Raw genomic sequence first — 25,924 nt, 5'->3', positions numbered from 1 at the left:
GACTTCCTCTATAATTATGGTCTGACAGGATGGATCAGAGGGAAATTGTTAGAATTTCTGTCAAATATTTCTTTATGATTGTTTCTTGATATATTATATATTACACAAGGAGTTCCTCAGGGGTCCTCACTCTCTTCCATCCTTTTCAATATTTATATACTGCCCCTGTGCCACCTGCTCTCTAACCTAGGATTGAACTTCTTCCTATATGCCGACGACGTTCAAATCCTCATCCCTATCCAAAATACCCTAAAAGAAACCCTCCAACTATGGGACTCCCATCTTACATCCATCAATTCACTCCTATCCAACCTCCACCTTGCCCTTAATACTTCTAAAACCGAGATACTCATAATATCCAATCAACCTGAACTATCACTCCCCAATATCACATCCTCTCTCCACGTCCCACCACCAACTGTCAGAGACCTCGGTATCGAACTTGACCAACGCCTCGACTTCAAAGCTCACATTAAATCCATTCTTAAGGGAGGCTTTTACAAACTCCACATCATGAAAAAGCTAAAACCACTGCTCCACACACAAGATTTCCGTCTAGTCTTGCAGACCACTATCCTCTCCAAAGTGGATTACTGCAATTCCCTCCTCATTGGCCTTCCAGAGTCGACCATCAAACCCCTACAAATCCTGCAGAACGCGATGGCGAGAATCTTAACGAACACCCGAAAAAGAGACCACATCACCCCCATACTCAAGGACCTCCACTGGTTACCCATCTCTTTCCGTATACAGTATAAAACCCTCACTATACTACACAACCTCCTCTACAAATCCAACCCCTGGCTCAAGGACTCACCGCACTTCCGCATAACCAATCGTCCTACCAGATCCTCCCACACAGGTATCCTACATACTCCCTCCCTCAAAATTGCTCATCTCACCTCCACGAGAGAAAGGGCCTTTACCATAGCAGGCCCTTCACTCTGGAACACTCTCCCTTCACTCTGGAACACTCTCCCCACCCTTCTCCGCCTTGAACCCTGCCTGGCCACCTTCAAAAAAGGCATAAAAACGTGGCTTTTCAGAAAGGCCTATCAGGAAACCAATCAAACCTAGTCACTCCTACCCTAGTTCCTCACTTACAGCCCCCAGCCTTAATCCCTAACACCCTGCCTGCCCTTCTAAGGCACCTCCTCATCGCCTTTCCTTTGCCCGCCCTCGTTCTGCTATTTTACAAAATTGTTCTTTGTATCCGATGTAATTAATCTATTGCTAGTTGTAACTGCTGTAAATAGTCCTTTCTGTAAATAAGTTCCTCCTATTTCTTATTTTTGACGGTTGTTCCTTACTCTCTTTCACGCTACCTATCTTTCTCTCTCTTCTCCTGTCTCCCTTACCCCCCTCCTTTTTTTCTGGCCTGCTCCCATCCCCTGCCCCCTGTTCATTGTAATTTCCTCCTTTAATTGAGTTACTTGTAAACCGGCGTGATGTGCCATACGAACGTCGGTATATTAAAAGTTGTTAAATAATAAATAAATAAATAAAATTATATTGTAAACCTCTGTACATCATTTCTTGTCAAATATATACTTGTTAACTGCATAACAGAAAATTATAAAAAAAAAGTTAAAAAAAAAAAGACTTGCAGCTTTAATTAGCGTGAACCAACTCTTGTAACCCTGACAAAAGGCCTTGATGTTTCGCTGATAAATGGTTTCATTGGGGGGAGAATGACAATGGACATCACAATGTTAGATAACCATGTTTCAACATCTATCATTTAATAAAAGATCATGTTATCATGTGTTGCTGTCAATAAATATGTGGAATTTATTTAGCAGAATGACCTCAACATCTGAGCCTTCTCTGTTCCCAATGCTGCAGGAGAAACCAAATGGAGCCAGATAACTCTACACGGCTAAGTTTAGACCTGCTCTGTGGGGCATCTAAACTTACATGCATACCTATGTGGTAAATCCAAATGTCGGTAATTAGCTTATAAGTTATATGGCTAAAACTTGCACCACCACCAATATGCCCAGTACATGCCTACTTTTTGTGCATGTAACTTTTAGAAGTATAAGGGACTTATACAGCTAAGCAGCAACATAGGCGCATATTCAATAGCTGCTACTTAGCTGCATAAGTTCCATGGATCACTGAATGCACTTGGAATATTGGGCCCAATGTGTGCCTGAAATAAAAAGCAAACAAAAGGTAGGTCATTCTAGTGTCTGTCTTTCCCTCCAACCCAACCCTAGCATATTTTTTGATTTATAAGCATGACATACTTTCACATTAAAAATCAATTAGAGGTTTTCTAAAACACATAATTATCCCAGCCCATCAATAGTTTAATTATCCCCTTACAGATCACTACCAAATTAACAGCGAGTATACCATATAAATTTAAAGGACTCTAATTTACTCACCTATACTCCATTAGCAACCTAAACTTAACTAAAACTCAATAATATTAAGATGAAGGCAGCAGTCCAACAGTGAGATGAGGGCTTTCCAGTGTTTACGTGTGTCGCATGTATAATTTTTTACCAGTTGATGAGAGATTGTTTGCGTGCACCCAGTGCAATGAGATCCTAGCTTTCATAGAATGAGTCCAATCTCTGGAGGCTTAAATGGCAGACCTGGAGGAGCTGAGGCAGACAGAAAGATATATAAAGGAGACTCAGGGATATAGTAGCCAAGTCCCAACTCCAGTCTGGCAGCCCCAATGCTGCCTTGAAGAAGGAAGGCTACCTGTTCAGAGAATATCACCCTGGTGTAGCAGGAAGTAATCCTGTAGCAAGGATTTGCTTTCCAAGTGAAGCATTATCCTCTTCACCAAGGACGAGTCTTCCAGGACTACTACCAAGTAGGAAATGGTTAGGTCAGTCATAGTAGCTGGCAATTTGATTATTAAGAATGCAGATAGCTGGGTGGCTATTGGATATGAGGATTGCTTGGTAGCTTGCCTGCCTGGTGTGAAGATGGCAGACCTCACAAGTCATTTAGGCCTGGATTTATCAAAATGCGATAAGTATCGCATGTGATAGCAAAAGGGGTATGGTTTATGCTAATAGTCAGTTTATTGCAATTTGCACTAATTACCTATGTGAAGAAGTTAGTGCAAATTGTGATAATGTTTTCAGACTTTGTGATAAGTGCCAGACTGGTTATATTTCCTGCATACAACCACTGGGGGGGGGAAGAGAGAGAGAGAGAGAGAGAGAGAGAGAGAGAGAGAGAGAGAGAGACTAGCCATAATGGCCTCTCCCTAGATAGGTATTTGTATCCCTATGGGAGGCCTACCTAGTAACTCGAGGTGAGGTTTAGGTATTAGTGTAGGGGGTTAGAGGCCACTTTAACATTCAACATGAGACATACGAATAGAACAGTGGTCTCTTGTGAAGATTTGATGACCTACAGAGAGTGGAAACTCACCCAAAGATGAGATTTGTGCAATGTTCTCTCTACCTAGCTTGATGTTACCCAGGTAGAGTGTCCATCAATCTAGGTTTGAGAAACCTTGCACCAATATCATCTTGGAGTGAGTTTCCTCACTCCGAAGGTCATCAAATCTTCACAAGAGACCACTGTTCTGTTCGTACGTCTCACGTTGAATGTCAAAGTGGCCCCTAACCCCCTACACTAATACCTAAACCTCACCTAGAGTTATTAGGTGGGCCTCCCATAGGGATACAAATACCTATCTAGGGAGAGGACATTATGGCTAGGCGCTCGCTCTCTTTCTTTCTCTCCCCCCCCCCCCCCAGATGGCTAGTCTGGTACTCTGGGAGCTTCAAACCTACTAAAACAGGCCTTTCAGGAGACATCGCAAAATGCAGTAACACCTTACCGCCCCGTAACGCAAGCTATCGCACAGCTTAATGCTACTGAAAAAGGTGTAGTTAAGTCTGTGCAATAGCACTTCACAGATTGGCAAACCCAGCCCACCCCTAACTCCTCCTCTTTTTCGAATTTGCATCGCACCATACAATATGGTGCTATTGCATGCATTAAAGACGTTTTCACACGCGTTAATGGGGCTTTTCGCATGCAATAAGCCCTTAGCGCATACGAAAACACCTTAGCACATTTTGATAAATGACCCCCTTAGATAGGATTTTAGACAGTGCTAGGGAGGAGCTGCCTATTGTAGTACATGTGAGCACCAACGACATAGGATGGTGTGGAAAGAATATTCTTGAAGCCAAATTTAGGCTTTTAAATAGAAAGTTGAATTTCAGAACCTCCAGGATAGCATTCTCTGAAATGCTCCCTGTTCTATGCATAAGTCCTCAGAGATAGGCAGGGCTCTGGATTCTCAATGCATGCAGGGAAGAGGGATGGTGCAGGGTACAGAGATTCAGTTTTGTAAGGAACTATGCAAACCTTTGGGGATAAGGGAGTCTTTTCCGAAAAGAGGGGCTCCACCTTAACTAGGGTAGAACCAGGCTGCTGACAGTAACCTTTAACAAGAAGATAGAGCAGCTTTTAAACTAGAACAAGTAGGAAAGATACTAATAAAACAGGAGAGTTAGGGCATCCCAAAACAGAGGTTCCCATAAAGGCAAATGTAGCCCATGTACAAGAAGTAAAGGATCACCTGAGTAAAAGATTCTAAATTATCCTGTCCACTGATAAGCAGGTATTAATACAAACAAAAAACCTATTTGAAAAATCTGTATGCCAATGCCAGAAGTCTAAAAAGTAAGATGGGAGAGTTAGTGTAAACCATTGAATGAAGAAGATATAATTGGCATCTCAGAAACCTAGTGGAAGGAGGATAACCAATGTGAAAGAGTACAATTTATATCACAATGATAGGGTGGAGCAAGTTGTTGTGGGAGATGGAACTTTATGTTTGGGATAGCATAGAGTCCAACAGGATAATGATCTTGCAGGAAACTAAATGCACAGAAGAATCTTTATGGATAAAAATCCCATGTGTGTTGGCAAAGAGTGTAATAATTAGGGTATCTATTGTCCACCTGGCGAAAATGATATAAAACAATTGAAATTAGGGAAGCTAACAAATTTGGCAGAACAGCAATAATGGGAGATTTCTATTACCCCAGTACTGACTGAATAAATGTAACATCAGGAGATGCTAGAGAGGTAAAATAACTGGATTAGCCTCACTTCGGTGGTGGGAAAAGTAATGGAGTCACTGCTGAAAGAGAGAATAGTGAACTATCTACAGTCAGGAGAATTAATGGACCAGAGGCAACATGGATTCACCAGGGGAAGATCCTGTCAGACAAATCTGATTGACTTTTTTGACTGGGTAACCAAGGAATTGGATCAAGGAAGAGCGCTCGATGTCATCTACTTGGATTTCAGCAAAGCTTTTGATACGGTTCCGCACAGGAGACTGGTGAATAAAACGTGAAGCTTAGGAGTGAGGGCCGAGGTGGTGACCTGGATTGCAAATTGGTTGACGGACAGAAGACAATGTGTGATGGTAAACGGAACTTTCTCTGAAGAGAGAGTGGTTTTAAGTGGTGTACCACAAGGATCGGTTTTGGGACCGGTCCTGTTCAATATCTTTGTGAGCGACATTGCGGACGGGATAGAAGGTAAGGTTTGTCTTTTTGCGGATGACACTAAGATCTGCAACAGAGTGGATGCGCCGGAAGGAGTGGAGAGAATGAGACGGGATTTAAGGAAACTGGAAGAGTGGTCGAAGATATGGCAGCTGAGATTCAATGCCAAGAAGTGCAAAGTCATGCATATGGGGAGTGGAAATCCAAATGAACTGTATTCGATGGGGGGGGAAAGGCTGATGTGCACAGAGCAGGAGAGGGACCTTGGGGTGATAGTGTCTAATGATATGAAGTCTGCGAAACAATGTGACAAGGCGATAGCAAAAGCCAGAAGAATGCTGGGCTGCATAGAGAGAGGAATATCGAGTAAGAAAAGGGAAGTGATTATTCCCTTGTACAGGTCCTTGGTGAGGCCTCACCTGGAGTACTGTGTTCAGTTCTGGAGACCGTATCTACAAAGAGACAAAGACAAGATGGAAGCGGTACAGAGAAGGGCAACCAAGAAGGTGGAGGATCTTCATCGGATGACGTATGAGGAGAGATTGAAGAATCTAAATATGTACACCCTGGAGGAAAGGAGGAGCAGGGGTGATATGATTCAGACTTTCAGATACTTGAAAAACTTTAATGATCCAAAGACAACGACAAACCTTTTCAGACGGAAAAAAATCAGCAGAACCAGAGGTCACGAGCTGAGGCTCCGGGGAGGAAGACTAAGAACCAATGTCAGGAAGTATTTCTTCACGGAAAGGGTGGTGGATGCCTGGAATGCCCTTCCGGAGGAAGTGGTGAAGTCTAAAACTGTGAAAGACTTCAAAGGGGCGTGGGATAAACACTGTGGATCCATCAAGTCTAGTGGGCATAAATATAGAGGAGGTGGTAAAACACTGCACGGAGCGGCAGAAGCCACAGAGGCATTCACGGAGCGGGATGCCAGTGGCCAGTAGTTGTTCCACCTTCAGGCAGCAAAATACTGCACGGAGCGGCAGTAGCCACAGAGGCATTCACGGAGCGGGATGCCAGTGGTTTGTGTTCCACCTTCACGGAGCGGAAGGTTGGAGGGCTGCCATCTCCAAAAAAACAAAAAACAAACAAGCAAAACAGAGGTGGGTAAGAGTATGGGGCAGGGGTGTGGCCGTTTATTGCGGCAGTTGCTACCCCTGATTGAGCTGGATGTTCATTGGGATGCGGATACGGCACTGCTCTCTGCATTGGTGGAGGGGTGGAAGGGAATTGGGGCCGGAGGGTGCTGGAAGCCAATAGTGACGGGGGAGGGGGAGAAAAAAAGGGGTGGGGGGGAAGATTAAAAAAAAAAATGGATAAACTGCGTAGCTTGCTGGGCAGACTGGATGGGCCGTTTGGTCTTCTTCTGCCGTCATTTCATTTCTATGGATGGAATAAATGGCTGCTTCATGGACCAATTGGTTCAGGAACTGACAAGAGAGGAAGGCATTTTAGATTTGATTCTTAGAGGAACACAGGATTTCATGTGGAAAGGAACAGTGGTGGGGCCACTTGACAATAGTAATCATAACATGATTAAATTTGAATTAGTGACTGGAAGGGGGACAATAAACTTTCAAAATCAAGACTTGGATAAAATGAGGAAAATAGAAAAGAAAAAGATAGTTGCAGCTACAAAGGTTAAGAATGTACAACAGGCATGGGCATTGTTTAAAAATACCTATCTATAAAAAAGTCCAGATGTATTCCTCACATAAACAAAAAGTGAAAGAAATGCCAAACTATGACTGGAATGGCTAGGCAAAAGACGCAATCTTAGCCAAAAATTGGAAGAAGGATCCTTCTGAAGAAAATAGGAATAAGTATAAGCATTGGCAAGTGTAAAACATTGATAAGACAGGCTAAAAGAGAATTTGAAAAGAAGCTGGCTGTAGAGGCAAAAACTCATAATAAAACATTTTAAAAATATATCAGCAGAAATCCTATAAGGGAGTTGAGGGGCTAAAGGGGCATTTAGGAACTATAAGGCCATCATGGAAAGACTAAATTCATTCTTTGGTTTGGTGATTACTAATAAGGATGTTGGGGAGATACCTGTTCTGGAAATGTTTCTCAAGGATGATGATTCAGATGAATTAAACCAAATCATGGTGAACCTTGGAAGTAGTACTCGGCCAGATTGACAAACTGAAGCGAAGCAATTCACCTGGACCAAATGGTATACACCCCAGGGTTCTGAAAGAACTAAAAAATAAAATTTCAGATTACTAGTAATTTGTAACCTATTATTAAAATTGTCCATTGTACCTGATGACTGAAGGATGGCCACTGTAACCATAATATTTAAAAAGGGCTCAAGGAGTGATTTGGTAAACTATAGACAGGTGAGCCTGTCTTCAGTTTCTGGAAAAATCATGAAAACTATTCTATAGAACAAAATCACTGAACATAAAGAAAGACATGGTTTAATGGCACACAGCCAGCATGGATACCCAGAGTAGTCTTGCCTCACAAATCTGATACATTTTTTTGAAGGGGTTAATAAACGTGGATAACAGTGAGCTGGTGGATATGGTGTATTTGGATTTTCAGAAGAAGTATGACAAAGTCCCTCATGAGAGACTCCTAAGAAAATTAAAAAGTCATAGAGTAAGAGGCAATGTCCTCTGTGGGTTTCAAGCTAGCTAAAAGATTGGAAACAGAGACTAAGATTAAATAGTCCATTTTCTCAGTGGAGAAAGGTAAACAGTCGAGTGATTCAGGGATCTGTACTTTGACTGGTACTTTTTAATATACTTATAAATATTCTAGAAAGGGGAACGACGAGTGAGGTGATCAAATTTGCAGATGACACAAAATTATTTAGAGTTGTTAAATCACAAGCGGATCGTGATAAATTGAAGGAGGACCTTGCAAGACTGGAAGACTGGGCATCCAAATGGCAGATGAAATTTTATGTGGACAAGTGCAAAGTGATGCACATGGGACAAGTAACCCATGTTGTAATTACATGATGTTAGGTTCCATATTAGGAAATACCACCTAGAAAAAAGATCTTGGCATCATAGTGGACAATATATTGAAATCATTGGCTCAGTGTGCTGAAGCAGCAGTCAAGTAAGCAATTAGAATGTTAGTAATTATTAGGAAAGGAATGGTGAATAAAACGGAGAATGTGTGAATGCCTCTGTTATCACTCTATGGTAATACTGCACCTTGAGAATTGTGTGTAATTCAGGCCACCCTATCTCAAAAAAGATATAATTGCACTGGCAAAAGTTCAGAGACGGCAACCAAAATGATAAAGGGGATGGAACAGCTCCCCTATGAGGAAAGGCTAAAGAGGTTTGGGCTGTTCAGCTTGGTGAAGAGACGGCTGAGGGGGGATATGATAGAGGTCTATGAAATCATGAGAGAACTGGAATGGGAAATTTGAATTAGTTATTTACTCTTTCAGTCTAGGGGGTACTCCATGAATTTAGCAAGTAGGCTTTTAAAACAAATTGAAGAAAATTATTTTTCACCCAACGCACAATTAAGCTTTGGAATTCATTGCCAGCAGAAATGGTTGAGGCAGTTAGCATAGCTAGGTTTAAAAAAAGGTTTGGATAAGTTTCTAGAGAACAACTCCATAAACTGCTATTAATCCAATTGTCTTAGGAACACCCATTGCTTATTACTGGCATTAGTAGCATGAAATTTATTTAATGCTTGGGTATTTGCCAGGTATTTGTATCCTGAATTGATCACTGTTTGAAACAGAATGCTGGGTTTTAATGAACTCTCGGTCTGACCCAGTATGGCAACTTCTTATATTCTTAAAGTTACAGTGATACATCACCCATGCCAGCCTCAAATTACAGAACATTGACACTGGTGGTGTCATAATATGGTTAGTCTATTAGTTGAACTATAATTTTTAAAAATACATAATAATTAAACGCTTTACAATGGCACATATGACAAACTCAATTACAGGCTGGGGAAAAGTAGTGAAGAAATTCATTAATGTTACTTGTTTGGTCTCTTTGGCATCTCGTTGGTCTAATATGATAGGAATACAAATTACACCATCTTATTTGAAATATTGCTTTAGGACATTATACATGTCTCTACCTGATTTAGGATTACGGGAAGTCCAATTTAAAATACTTCACTGTTTTTATTATGATGATATACGAAGAAATAGAATGAAGTTGACTTCTACTTCTTTGTATAGTAAGTGTGGAACAATGGTTGGTACATTATATCATCGATTGTTTACTTGTCCAAAATTAAATACCTTTTGGGATTCAGTTTTTCATATGATTGCCAAATGTACAGATGTATTTATACCTGTCACTGGGCAAATATTATTAGATAGCTCTCATTTAGCAGACTTGCCAGGCAACATTTCAAAATGGAAATTTGAGCGCATGGCTATTATGCTAGCATGTAGGACCATATTGGCGGATTGGACTGATCCAATGGCTATACCTACCCTAGCAGTGTGGACAAATAGAATGATATTACTTTTACAAATGGAATTTATGGACTTCTGTAGCGGTACACGTAAACCTGATAAATTGTATTGTGCTTGTTGGCAAGCCTATTACGCGATACTCCCTCAAGATTTACAAGCTGGTTTGATTGATTCTGGTTATAAACATGACTGGTCTTAAATGGAGGTTTATGTAATAAGAAATGTATGAATGTTGTGTTGAATGTGGTGTGGTCTTAAATGGATGAAAGATAATGTATGAATGTGATTGGGGATATTTGATTGATACTATGATTTATATATTGGGTTATTTAATTTGATATTGTATTTTTATTGTATTGTGTTTTTGATTTTTGTAAGTTGTCTTTTATTTTTGTATTTATTTAAAAATATAATAAAAATTATTTTGAAAAAAAACAAACAATGGCACATAATCAGACATTTAAAATAAAAAATAAAAACATTTTTTTACCTTTTTTTTATTCACATTATGCTATTCTCTCTCTTTTTTGGGGGCTTATCCTGACTTCTTTCTGGTTTTAATTCCATGTTACTTTTCTATCTATGATGCTCTTCCTCTATCCAGCTCTTCCTCTCCATTCCATGTTACTTCTCACTATATCTCTTCTCTGTTTTTCCTTCTGTCATCACATCACACCTCTCATTCTTTGCCATCTCATCTAGCGCTAACTCTCACATCTCTGTTACCATCTAATTCCTCCATCACACCATCCCAGGTATTCATTACAGTTATCTCATCCCCAGCTAGCCATCTTTCTCTTACTTCTACCCATTCTCCCTCATACTCCCTCTGATAATCTCCTCAACCCTTTCTAAAACCCACCTATGCTAAAAGCCTTTACCACATACACTAGCAATGAATTCCAGAGCTTAATTGTGCATTGAGTGAAATAGTTTCTCCTGTTTTAAATGTGCTACTTAACAACCTCTTTGACTGTCCCCTACTCTTTGTATATTTTGAAAGAGTAAACAGTCGATCACATTTCCCCATTCCACTCCACCATGATTTTACATAGTTCTGTTATATCTCCCCTCAGGCATCTCCTTTCCAAACTGATGAGCCCTATCACTTTAGCTTTTCCTTATAGCGGAGCCCTTCATTCCATTATTTTGGTTGCCCTTCTCTGTACCATTTCTATATCTTTTTTGAGATGGAGCAAATAGAATTGCACACAGTAATCTAAGTGTGGTCACTCCATGGAGTGATATAAAGGTATTATTATATTCTTTTCATTTGATACTCTTTTCCTAATAATTCTTAACATTCTGTTTGCTTTTTGGACCAGCCAGCACACTGAGCTGAGGATTTCAACAAATTGTCCACAATGTCACCTAGATCCTTTTCCAAAGTGGTGTCTCCTAATATGGGGGTGAATTTTCTAAGACTTAACACTTGTAAAAGTTAGCAATTACACACATGTATACATGCTATTTTAAAAAACCTGAAACATAAGCATGCATTTTTAATTTTGCATTCACATATACTCACATAAAAAGGGGTTGTCTAGGAACATTTCAGTTGCTATTTTAAAAGACTTAAACATGTAGATTGGCCAACTTACTTGCATAATTTTATACCTGGTTTGAAAGGGGAGGTGCTGCTACTAGGGGATTCATTCTGTCAGATGTCAATGGGGACATCCTAGCTGCAGTGCCCTCTAGAAGTGCGGAGATCCTGTATTCCCTGCAAGGAGACCTGTTCTGTTAACTGGTAACTGAACCCACACAGAAGGGTGGTATTGGAGCTGGTGCTTACCAATGGGGTAAGTATTTCTTATGTTGTTGTGGATTATCTTCTGGGATCCAATGACCACCGGATGGTGTGGTTGAATAGTGCAACACAAGAGATGAGGATTCAGTTTAAGGCAAGGGTCCTAGACTTCAGGAAAACTAACTTTCTTAAAATGAGGGAGTACCTCAATGAGTCATTAGCTGGATGGGAAATTCTAGGGGAAGTAGTAGGAAAGTGGGCAAAACTAAAAGGAGATGATATAAGGGCAACTAATCTTTTTGTTAGGAAAGTAAATAAAAGGAAGAGGAAAAAGAGGTTGTTATAATTTTCTAAAGAAGTAGATGAAAAGGGAAAAAGTTACGGGTAGATTTTAAAAGCCCTGCTCGCGTAAATCCGCCCGGATTTACGCGAGCAGGGCCTTGCGCGCCGGCGCGCCTATTTTGCATAGGCCGCCATCGCGTGCAGAGCCCCGGGATGCGCGTAGGTCCCGGGGTTTTTCGAAGGGGGTGTGTCGGGGGCATGTTGGGGGGCGGGACCGGATGACGCAGCGTTTCGGGGGCGGGATGCAGCATTTTGGGGGCGGGACCGGGGGCATGGCGCCGGCCCGGGCACATGGTCCAGGCCTCTGGACCAGCCCCCGGGTCGGAAGACAGCACGCCAGCAGTCCGCTGGCGCGCGTAGATTTACGTCTGCTTCTCGCAGGCGTAAATCTAGGGACAAAGGTAAGGGGGGGGTTTAGATAGGGCCGGGGGGGTGGGTTAGGTAGGGGAAGGGAGGGGAAGGTGAGGGGAGGGCGAAAGGAAGTTCCCTCCGAGGCCGCTCCAATTTCGGAGCGGCCTCGGAGGGAACGGAGGCAGGCTGCGCGGCTCGGCGCGCGCAGGCTGCCCAAAATCGGCAGCCTTGCGCACACACGATCCAGGATTTTAGAGGCTATGCGCGTATCTTATAAAATCCAGCGTACTTTTGTTTGCGCAGCAGGCGCAAACAAAAGTACGCGATCACGCTTTTTTAAAAAATCTACCCCTTAGTATCATAAACTACAAGAGATCACCGAAAGAGGAAGACAGGTGACAATATCTAGAAAAATTAAGAGAAGCTGAGAAAGTAGTCAGGAATGCAAAAATTCAAATAGAAGAAAAAATATCAAATATGCTAAAATGAGAGGATAAGACATTTTTTAGATATTTAGTAAAAGAAGGAAATGCAAAAGTGGCAATGTGAGACTCAAAGGTGACGAGGAGGAATAATTAGAGGCTGATGAGGAAAAAGCAAAGTTTTATCAAATGTTTCTCTTTGGTGTTCATTGTGGAAAGAACCAGAGCAGGACCATTTAAAATGAACACAAATAAGATTGGAAGTGAGGCAAACCTCCTCATGAGGAGCTAACTGAACTTAAAGTAAATAAGGCGATGGGGCCAGATGGGATACATCCAAGGATATTAAGGAAACTTAGAGATGGCTATGCAGTTCTACTGGCTGACTTTTTCAATGTTTCTTTAGAGTCAGGAGTAGTCCCAGAAGACTAGAAAAAGGCAGATATGATTCCTATTTATAAAAGTAGAAGTAAGGAGGAGGCTGGGAAATATAGACTGGTTAATCTGACCTCTATGGTGGGCAAACTAATGGAATCGTTGCAAAAACTGAGGATAGTGACATTTTTGGAATCCACTGATCTGAGGAAAAATGGTTTTAGCAGAGATAAATCTTGTCAGATGAATCTGATCAATTTCTTTGATTGCGTGACCAGGGAGTTGGATCAAGGGAAAGTGCTAGATATAGTGTACTTGGATTTCAGCAAGACCTTTGACATGGTTCCACACAGAAGACTTATAAATAAATTGAGCACCCATGGCATGGAACCTAGAAAAGCTGACTGGGTTAGAAACTGGCTGAGTGGAGGCAACAAACAATAGTGGAAAATAGACGGTAATTTTCAAAGTGGCGTATATGCACACATTTGTGCACATACATTGGCCCACACCCTAAGAATACAGCCATTTGATAACATACACATGCATATGTCTGCATGTTATAAAAAATCCTGGTCGCACGGTCATTTGCACCAAATTTTAAGTGGGCACGAGCATCTGCTCACAAATCCCGCTTCCACAGCGTAACTTGGATGATGTTAAAAGCGGCACGTGCCAATGCCTTTCCCAGTTTTAACAGTTTAGCCCCAGTTCATCCAGTTAAAAGAAAGGTCCTCCAACCCCCTCTCCCTGCTTTGATAGCCAACACTCCTCCCAGTTAGCCCCAATCCCTAAAACACTGCAGATCTGCCTATTTTTTTTACATTTTAACTTAAACAGCATCCATAGCAGAAGTAAAGTTACACAGCCGGATCACATCAATATTTATGTGCACATCTTAAGTTCACGTCCTGAAATGCCCATGCCTCGTCCATGCCCCGCCCCTTTTTGAAAACTTCCGAGATGCGCACGCTGTGGGAGATATGCAATATCTTGGCGGCTTTTATAGACCACTCAGCGTACACATGTCCGACTTCTTCGTACATCCCCTAATTAATGTACGCATTGAGCTTTTAAAATTTACCTCCAAGTGCATACACATGCTAGAAACAATCAAGTCTAGCTAGACAGACATTTATCAGAAAGAATTATTCACCAAGTGACATTGAGACACACAGAGAGCAGTAAGAGGGATTTAAAGAGAAAAAGAACAGTTTTACAGGAAGTTACACAAACTGCAGAGAAACACCAGATAAAGAGAAAAGAAAACATAAAGAAGTGAATTTTAAAAGCCCGGCACACACAGAAATAAGGGTATGCACACACAAGTCGGGCTTACATGCACCCACCAAATTTTGAAAGCTCCAAGATGCGCGCATATAGAAACATAGAAATGACGGCAGAAGACCAAACGGCCCATCCAGTCTGCATTTTTTTTCATACTTATCTGTTACTCTGACCGTTGAGGTCAGGGCCCTTATTTGTAACTTTTTGGTTCCAATTCCCTTCCACCTTCACCATCGATGCAGACAGCAGTGCTGGAGCTGCATCTAAGTGAAGAATCTAGCTAATTGGTAGTAACTGCCGTAATAAGCAAGCTACTCCCACGCTTGTTTACCCTGCCTGTGCAATTCAGTCCTTGTTGGTTGTCTGAATATAAATCCTCTTTACTTCATTCCCCCCTGTCGTTGAAGCACGTGCCCAATGTATTCTATAGCAAATTCGCACATGTTATAAAATAGCTATGTCCCTGAGTGTATGCTGATGCACAAGCATCAATGTGCGGCCGCTCGGACCTTTGAAAATTACTGTTAAAGTTTTCATCCAAGGACACTACACTGGTTCACCGGAGAAATAAAAAACAAGAAAAGAATCAAATTCTTCTAAAACAAACATCTGCCATATACACATTCCATCTTATTTGAGATAAAATTTAGTACCACACACACAAACACTAGCTGATGAGAATTCTCAAATAGAAGGTAGCAGTTCCAGTTAGGAAACAGGATTACTGAAGTAGAGAGATAAATAGAGAGTTTTACATTATATTATTACTGTTTTGAATGATAAATACCCAATAGGGTCATTTATCAAAATGCTATAAGGCATTTTTGCATGCATTGAGGGCTTATCGCAGGAGAAAAGTGCTGTTAACGCATGCGATAGCACCATAATGTATGGTACGATGTAAATCCGAAAAAGAGGAGGATTTAGGGGTGGGCTTACTGTTTTGTGAAGCCCTATCGCATGGCTTTAACTACACCTTTTTCAGTAGCGGGGGGGGGGGGGGGGGAAGAGAGAGAGAGAGAACCTAGCCTTAATGCCCCAACACGAGATAGGTATTTATATCTCTATGGGAGGCCCACCTAGCAACTCAAGCTGAGGTTTAGGTATTAGTGTAGGGGTTAGGGGCCACTTTGACATTCAAAGTGAGACTTACGAACAGAACATAAGAACATAAGAACATAAGAAATTGCCATGCTGGGTCAAACCAAGGGTCCATCAAGCCCAGCATCCTGTTTCCAACAGAGGCCAAACCAGGCCACAAGAACCTGGCAATTACCCAAACACCTAGAAGATCCCATGCTACTGATGCAATTAATAGCAGTGACTATTCCCTAAGTAAACTTGATTAATAGCAGTTAATGGACTTCTCTTCCAAGAACTTATCCAAACCTTTTTTGAACCCAGCTACACTAACTGCACTAACCACATCCTCTGGCAACAAATTCCAGAGATTTATTGTGCGTTGAGTGAAAAAGAATTTTCTCCGATTAGTCTTAAATGTGCTACTTGCTAACTTCATGGAATGCCCCCTAGTCCTTCTATTATTCGAAAGTGTAAATAACCGAGTCACATCTACTCGTTCAAGACCTCTCATGATCTTAAAGACCTCTATGATATCCCCCCTCAGCCGTCTCTTCTCCAAGCTGAACAGCCCTAACCTCTTCAGCCTTTCCTCATAGGGGAGCTGTTCCATCCCCTTTATCATTTTGGTTGCCCTTCTCTGTACCTTCTCCATTGCAACTATATCTTTTTTGAGATACGGCGACCAGAATTGTACACAGTATTCAAGGTGTGGTCTCACCATGGAGCGATATAGAGGCATTATGACATTTTCCGTTTTATTAACCATTCCCTTCCTAATAATTCCTAACATTTTATTTGCTTTTTTGACTGCTGCAGCACACTGAGCTGACGATTTCAATGTATTATCTACTATGACGCCTAGATCTCTTTCTTGGGTGGTAGTTCCTAATATGGAACCTAACATCGTGTAACTACAGCTAGGGTTATTTTTCCCTATATGCAACACCTTGCACTTGTCCACATTAAATTTCATCTGCCATTTGGATGCCCAATCTTCCAGTCTTGCAAGGTCCTCCTGTAATGTATCACAGTCTGCTTGTGATTTAACTACTCTGAATAATTTTGTATCATCTGCAAATTTGATAACGTCACTCATTGTATTCCTTTCCAGATCATTGATATATATATTGAAAAGCACCGGTCCAAGTACAGATCCCTGAGGCACTCCACTGTTTACCCTTTTCCACTGAGAAAATTGACCATTTAGTCCTACTCTCTGTTTCCTGTCTTTTAACCAGTTTGTAATCCACGAAAGGACATCGCCTCCTATCCCATGACTTTTTAGTTTTCGTAGAAGCCTCTCATGAGGGACTTTGTCAAACGCCTTCTGAAAATCCAAATACACTACATCTACCGGTTCACCTTTATCCACATGTTTATTAACCCCTTCAAAAAAATGAAGCAGGTTTGTTAGGCAAGACTTCCCTTGGGTAAATCCATGTTGACTGTGTCCCATTAAATCATGTCTTTCTATATGCTCTACAATTTTGATCTTGAGGATAGTTTCCACTATTTTTCCCGGCACTGAAGTTAGGCTCACTGGTCTATAGCCTTAATGCCCCAACACGAGATAGGTATTTATATCTCTATGGGAGTCCCACCTAGTAACTCGTGGTGAGGTTTAGGTATTAGTGTAGGGGTTAGGGGCCACTTTGACATTCAAAGAGAGACATATGAATGGAACATTGCTCTCTTGTAAAGATTTGATGACCCTCAGAGTGAGGAAACTCACTCAAAGATGATATTTGTGCAATGTTCTCTCAACCTAGCTTGATGGACTCTCTACCTGGGTAACATCAAGCTAAGCTGATTGCACAAATCTCATCTTTGAGTAAGTTTTCTCACTCCGAGGGTAATCAAATCTTCACAAGAGACAACTGTTCCATTCATATGTCTCTCTTTGAATGTCAAAGTGGCCCCTAACCCCTACACTAATACCTAAACCTCACCACGAGTTACTAGGTGGGACTCCCATAGAGATATAAATACCTATCTCGTGTTGGGGCATTAAGGCTAGGTTCTCTCTCTCTCTCTCTTTCTCACTCTCTCTCTCGCTCTCTCCCTCTCTCAGTGGCTCTGATAGTAAACATGGTCCCCCAGTGTTGTATGTAGAAAATACCAAACTTCTGGCACTTATCTCAAAGTGTGAAAAAGTTATCACAATTTGCAGTAACTTAGCTCTTCACATAGGGGTAGATTTTAATAAAGTACGCCCGAGCGTATTTTTGTTCGCGCACTAGGCGCGAACAAGACTCCACCAGATTTTAATATATACGAGCGTATCCATTAAAATCCGGGGTCTGAGCATGCAAGGCTGCGCAAAATTGGCAGCCTGCATGCACCAAGCCGCACAGCCTGCCTCCGTTCCCTCCGAGGCCGCTCCGAAATCGGAGCGGCCTTGGAGGGAACTTTCCTTCCACCACCACCCCCGCACCTTCCCCTCCCTTCCCCTACCTAACCCACCCCCCCAGCCCTATCTAACCCACCCCACCTTTGTTGCAAAAGTTACGCCTGCCCCAGGCAGGCATGACTTGCGCGCGCTGGGCCGGCTGCTGGCGTGCCATGTTCCAGTCCGGGGGCTGGTCAGGAGGCCGCAGCCATGCCCCTGGAACACCCCCAGGCCAGCGCCATGCCCCCTGGAATGCTCCCAAACATTGTGCCACCCCCCAACAAGCCCCCCCCCCCGACACGCCCCCCTAGCAAAGCCCCGGGACTTACACTTGTCCCGGGGCTTGCGCACGCCGCTGAGACTATTCAACATAGGCTCGGCGCATGCAGGGGGAGGTTGGGGCAGGTTTTCGGGGGGTACGCGCATAGGATACGCGCGTACCTCTTTGAAAATCTGCCACATAGGTATTAGCACAAATTGTGATAAACTACCTATTACCATGAAACACACCCCTTTTTCTATCGCATGCAGAATTTAGTGCATTTTGATAAATCCAGGCCCAAGTTTGCAAAGTTTTGCATTGCTGATTTCTGCTGTTATGTGAATAAAATTTGATAAAAGCTGTTTTCTTCAATACAACATTGATTTCATCTGAATTATTTCCTTAAAGAACTTGCTTTCCCTCCCAACCCCTGGGAGAATAATGGAGTGAGTTTCAATCTCCTTTGTTCCTATTCTAGGAGACTCTACCAGAACAAAGACAATATTCCTCCCTGACTCCTTGTTTGTGGATCAAGTGATTCTCAGAGTTAGCATCAGAAACCCCATAACATTATAGCCACCTTAGCCCTGTAGCAGGAGAGTCACTGCCCAGAAGTAGTGTCTTAGATTGACTTTTACTGTCACCTAATCCACCTGTTTGGTTTCCTTAAGTTCATCAGCTATGAGCAACCTTAGATCCCCTTCTTCTTTCATGCTTAGAAGAATTTCAACCCCTGTACTGTATTGTTCCCTTGAGTTTTTACAGCCCAAAACATTTTTTAGCATTAAATCTTAGCTCCAGACTCTAGACCATTCCTCAAGCTTTGGCAGATCCTATCTCATGTTTTCCATACCTTCCTGGCTATCTATCCTGTTGCAGATTTTGGTATCATCTTCATTTATGCACCAGTTCGAGTACAGACCCATGAGGCACTCCACTTTTTACCTTTGCCCATTGAAAAATAACTGATTATACCGTCCTATTCTGTTTCCAACTTTTAACCAGATTGTAGTCCATAATAGGACATTGCCACCTATCCCTGACTTTTTAGAATTTTCAAGAGTCTTTCATAAAGGTCTTTGTAAAGCAATTTCTGAAAACCCAGATACACTATATTCACTGGCTCACCATTATCCACTTGTTTATTAACCCTTCAAAAATGTAGCAGACTGGTGAGGCAGGACTTCCCTTAAGTAAATCTATGTTGGCTCTGTTGCATTAAATCATATCTATCTATATGTTCAGTAATTTTGTTCTCTAGAATATTTCCTACTATTTTTCCTGGCAATGACTTTAGTCTCACTGGTCTTTTGTTTCCTGGATCACCCCTTGACCCCTTTTTAAAGATTGGTGTTACATTGGCCACACCCCAATCAAGTACAATAGATAATTTTAATGATTATTTTAATGATTATTCATTGCCGACCCCATCACTGGAAACTCGATGCCCCCTGATATTCAACTTGAGCCTTGCACCCAGACCTTCTAAAAGAAATTAAAAACATGGCTCTTTAAACAGGCCTTCACATAACACTCCACCACTTTTATATGACATCTCACTCCCTTCCACTGTACATATTCCCCCCACTGTACATCTCACTCCCTTCCACTGTACATATTCCCCCCCTTGAGTTACCTGTTCCTCTAACCTCTCCCCCCCCTTCTTTATGCTTTACTCTATCCTTTTCTCTGCACCTCCTTTATTTATTCAGTTATTCGTTATAATGTAACTTCCTTACTCCGATTTCTTTTCCTCCTTTTCACTTTCATTTTATGTAAACCGATGTGATGTCCATACGAACATTGGTATAAAAAAATGTTTAAATAAATAAAATTGGCGTAAAGAACCCACACCTACTCTACTTGCACGATACAAAACTTCGCTGCAAATTTATTCTGAGATGATCAACAATGCTAAAAAAAATTACTACGCTGGTAAAATACACCAATTTCAATTCAATCCAAAAGTGCTGTTTGAATATGTCACTTCACTTACAAACCTCACTCCAAATATCATCCCAGAAGAAGAAGCCAAAATCAAATGCGAACAACTGGCCTCTTTCTTTCAGGACAAAATTAACAAAATTATGACACGCTTCTCCCACAATTCCCACTTGCCCCAGTTCAATAATCTCTGTCACACAAAAGACTCTGCACCTCAGCTAACAATCTTTGAAAACACAGCAACAACTGAAATTGTATCCCTACTCAAAAAAGCTAGACCCTCCTCTCACCCCTCTGATACCATCCCCACAAAACTTCTCCTCACTGTCCCTGATCTAATAGCCAGCCCTATCTCTAACATTATCAATGCTTCCATTGAACTTGGGCAAGTGCCTAACTCTCTCAAATTTGCTATCCTTAAACCCACTTTAAAAAAACCTAAGCTTGACCCATTAGACCTTGCCAATTACCGCCCAATTTCTAATCTCCCATTTATTGCGAAAATCCTAGAAAAAACTATCAACCGTCAACTTAGTGACTACTTAGAAGAACACCAAATCCTCTCTCCCTCACAATACGGATTTCGCAAATTACATAGTACTGAAACCCTGCTTTTATCTCTGTCTGATTACCTTCTCAAAAGCCTAGATAAAAATCTTCCTCATCTTCTAGTAATCCTTGATATCTCAGCGGCTTTTGATACCGTTAACCACCAAATTCTCCTCCAACGCCTTCACGAGATTGGAATAACTGGTACTGCTCATAACTGGTTTACTTCCTACCTGTCCAACCGTAACTATAAAGTCAAAATTGGCAACCACCTTTCAAAAGAAATCCCCCTGAAGCAAGGAGTCCCGCAAGGCTCTTCACTTTCATCTACCCTTTTTAACATCTATCTCCTACCACTCTGCCATCTCCTCGCCAATCTTAAACTTCCACACTTTTTGTACGCTGATGATGTACAAATTCTTATTCCAGTAACGGAATCCATACCCAAAGCCATTGAAATCTGGGACACTACCCTCGCTTCTATCAATAATCTACTAACTTCCTTACAACTTGCCCTGAACTCCACAAAAACAGAACTCATGATCATTTCTCCTCCCACCCCACTACATGCTTCTCCCACCTCACCAATAACATCGACGCACATACAATTCTCCCACCAAGTCCGAGACCTAGGAGTCATTATTGACGACCAAATGACCCTCAAAAAATTTATCAGCGCAATCCTTAAAGAGTGTTTTTTCAAATTACATACACTCAAAAAATTGAAACCCTTACTTCACGCATCTGATTTCCGGACTGTTTTACAAGGCATGTTGTTTTCCAAAACAGATTATTAATTCTCTCCTCCTAGGCCTACCTAAAAATGCCATCCGCCCCTTACAAATCCTGCAAAATACTGCAGCCCGCATCCTTACTAATACAAACTCAAAGGAACATATTACGCCAGTTTTGAAGGATTTACACTGGCTCCCCATTCAATCTCGCATACACTATAAGACACTAACACTTATCCATAAAGCCCTCCACAATCCTGAAATGAAATGGTTTAATAATACACTACAATTTCAAAATTCTATTAAACCCACCAGAAATCAATACCTTGCCACATTACAGACCCCTTCGCCCAAACTATATAACTATGCTTCTACCAAAGCGCGAGTGCTTTCTTTTGCTGGCCCTTTGCTGTGGAATACCATTCCCACCGAACTGCGCCTTGAGCCATCTCCCAAAACATTCAAGCAAAAACTCAAGACATGGTTATTCACACATGCTTATACTTGAAATACATATGTTCTCCCCTCCTTTACCTGCCCTGCCTTTCTACCCGACACCCCCTGTCTATATACCATCTCTAACTTCCCTATTTCTACTCCTACTATAATGATCTTACCATATAATTGCTCCTAATCTAAGATTAGCACAATCTCTCCCCTTTTACCACTTCCAATTTAGAACTCCATTACCTTCTAACCATCTCCCTTAGCTTTTACCTATTCCCCTTGAACCCTTTTACTCTATAGTATTGTTTTTAATTCAGCTCAGTTAAGTTACAACTAAATGATAGTTCTGTTTTTTTAAAAGATTCTACTTGTTTTATGTTCAAATATTTATATACTTACCTTTTTTATTTGTATAACGTTTATATAACCCTGTTAAATGTAAAATGCTCCGGCGTAAGTTCCTGTTTAATGTACACCGACGTGATATCTTTGATGAGCGGCGGTATATAAAAACTTATAAATAAATAAATAAATAAATAAATAAATAAATAAATAATAGGTCTGCAATTTCATTTCATTTCATTTTGAAGTTCTTTCAGGACTCTGAGATGTATACTATCTGATCCAGATGATTTCCTACTCTTTAGATTTGTCAATTTGACTTGTTACATCTTCTAGATTCAGCATGATTTGTTTCAATTTCTCCAAATCATCACCATTAAATACCATTTCCAATATGGGTATCTCCCTCAGTAAACACCAATTACATTTAGTCTTTCTACTATGGCCTTGTCTTCCCTAAGTAACCCTGTTATCCCCTGATCACAATGGTCACAAACAACTGCTTCCTGCTTCAAATGAAGTTGATAAAGATTTTATTATGAGTTTTTGCCTTTTTGGCACAATTCTTTTCTTGCCTGCCTTATCAATGTTTTGCATCTATCTTGCCACTGTTTATACTTTTTCCTGTTTTGTTCATTTGAATCCTCTTTCCATATGTTGAAAGATTTTTTTTTATTTTGGCTATAATAGCCACTTTCACCTCACCTTTTAAACACATCAGCAGACATTCTACCCTTTGTCTGCCTTTTTTGATGCATGTAATTCATCTGGGCTAGGCTTCCAAGATGGTATTTTAAACAATGTCCACATCTGATGTAAACTCTCAACCGAGCAGTGGTACCTTTTAGGGTTTTTTTTAAATAACATGCATCTGTAATATATTACTACATTAGCAAATAACAATTCATAAATAGTATACAAAAATAAGATATAACAAAGCTATATTTAAAATACTTTCCCAACATATAAACACATCAGTAAGAAAAACTCATAGCCTCTCACTAAGGGGAAATAAGCCAATGGTGCATTTACTAAGCTCAACTCCCATCCTATTACAACACCCCCTCCCCCCCCCCCCCCCCACACACACACACACATACACACACACACTACCACCACCACCTCCAAATTAATAAAAGGATCCAGTTTTATTCTTGTCCCAATAGACCTAACTTATCCCACTAACTTCTGAAGCATATTGGCTGAGGAAGCTTTAATGGGGATGCTAAGCCATTGGGACCAGGATGCAGATTTGATCCAAAGGTAATCTATACTGTCAGATCATACAAGTAGGTTTTTTGAAACAAAGTTAAAAACACAAGTTTAAAACATACAGTACTTAATGTTTGTATTTCAGAACAATACATAAACAAAACAAATTAAAAAATTTTGAAATAAAAAATTACAGTACAACCTTGCTCACTGTTGTTGTGCTCAGGGGTGGACCCTTGTCCTGAAGCAGTGGAGAATGGCTCCCTGGTAGGGACCAGGGGGCAGAGCACTGGAGGAGACAGAGGCTAGGATGAGCTTCATCACTATAAGCCCAAGGTCCCCCTGGGAGTAGCCCGTAGGGACCCGGGCCGCTTGGACAGGTGGGCCTCGCAGGGTCTCCTGGACAGATGATAGACAGGCTTGCCCAGACAGGAGAGGAGCGCAATCGGGTTCAAGACTGGAGGTCAGATGAATCAAGGAGGACCAGAACAGCGTAGGCGATGACAAGGCAAGGAACAGAGCCAGAATCTGGAGAAGTGATCAATCAGGCAGAGGTCAGAATCTGAGGGGTCAGTCCGAAGAGTGGTCAACAATGCAGGGGTCAGGTTCTGGAGGTCAGATGAGGTCACAGACAGGCCGAGGTCAGAAGGCAGGCAGTAGGCAGAGTAGTCAAGGAGCAAGCTGAGGTCAGAAGGCAGGCAGCAGGCAGGAGCGTCAAGGAGCAAGCCGAGATCAGTACTATTGAGACAGTCTAGAGGTACTACCTGGGGAGACAACAGACAAACACAGGAACAAGAGGACACTGGAAAGGGAGGATGCAGGAACAAGGCTGGAACAGAAGGATCCTGGAACAAGACTGGAACAAGACTGGAACAAGACTCAGAATGCAGTGACAATCTAGTACAATACTAACCCGATTGCCAAAGCAAGGAAGTGCAGGCAGGGACTTCCTTAAATCAGGGAATCAATCAGGGCACGCCACAGAGCTAGGACCCGCCCCAGCCCTACAAGAGTCCACGTGGTCCGCACGCAAAAGGGCATGGCCAATGACATGGAAGGCGCCGAACTCCGATGTGAAGCCTGGTGTGCAGTGGAAGGCCAGGCGACCGCCACCACGGGACGCCAGGGCCTGGAAGAGCTCGCAGCTGCCGCCAGGGAGGCCAAACCGGGACCTGTGTGGAACCAGAGAGGTGAGCAGGCCCGTACATGGGCCGGACACAGACGGGGTGCGCAACAGTACCCCCCGCCACCCTCTAGGCCTCCCCCTACGCGGCCATGGCAGGGCGAGTCCTATGAAAGGTTTTCAGGAATTCCTTATCAAGGATGTTGTGGGAAGGTTCCCACGATTTCTCCTCGGCCCCATAACCCTCCCAGGCTAGGAAGTACTCCCATTTCCCTCGACCCGACGGACATCGAGGACCTCTCTTACCTGCAGGGATGAATCTGGTTCTGTAGAGACCTGTGGAGGAGAGGGGACGCTATGTGAGGGCCAGGAGAGGACCAAAGGCTTCAATAGGGACACATGAGATGTGTTATGGATACCCATGACACTAGGTAGCTGGAGTTGATATAATACAGCTCCTAATCTTCGGATTACGGGAAATGGCCCAGTGTATTTAGGAGCCAAGTGGTGAGAGGGAAGTCTCAGTCGTATGTGTCGAGCGCTTAGCCACACCTTCTGGCTAGGGCGGAAGAGTGGAGCAGGATGTCTATGGGCATCCGAAGTACGCTTGGAGCATTCAGCAGCCTGGGAAAGTCATTCTTTTATTGGTTCCACACTTGACGAATGGTGTGAGCCATGGATTGTGCCGCTGGAGAAGGAACAGTCAGAGGACCTGGAAGAGGCAGCTGAGGTTGCAGTCCGAATACCATGGAGAATGGGCATACATCAGTGGCCGCAGTGACATGGGTATTGTGTGACAGCTCAGCCCAGGGAAGAAGATCAGACCAGTTATCCTATTGATCATTTTCATAGGAGCGGAGGAATGTCTTCAAGGTCCGATTGGTCCTTTCAGCTTGACCATTGGCCTGTGGATGATAGGCTGATGTGAAACTTAGGGAAGTATTAAACTTCTTACATAGGGAACACCAATACTTGGTGGCAAACTGTGGTCCCTAGTCAGATACAATCTCCTTGGGGAGTCCATGGAGGCAAAAAATGTTTTTCAAAAACAACTTGGCTAATTCTGGGGAATAAAGTGACCCATCTTCGAAAAACAATCGATGATGACCCAAATGATGGTATTGTTCTGGAATGGAGGCAGGTCTGTAATAAAGTCCATTGAGATGCTAGACCATGGCTCAGTAGGTGCTGGAAGTGGTTGGAGTAAGCCCCAAGGTTTTCCAGTAGGCGGTTTCTGTTGAGCGCAGATGGGATATGAGTCCACATAGTTTCTGGAGTCTTGAACCATGTTGGGCCACCAATAGTGTCTTTGTAACATCTCTAGGGTCCTGGCATGACCCGGGTGTCCTGCCAACTTGGAATCATGAGCCCATTTCAGA

Source organism: Rhinatrema bivittatum, chromosome 5 (assembly GCF_901001135.1).
Source record: "Rhinatrema bivittatum chromosome 5, aRhiBiv1.1, whole genome shotgun sequence".
Taxonomy (NCBI): Eukaryota; Metazoa; Chordata; class Amphibia; order Gymnophiona; family Rhinatrematidae; genus Rhinatrema; species Rhinatrema bivittatum.
This window is presented reverse-complemented; position numbering follows the sequence as displayed.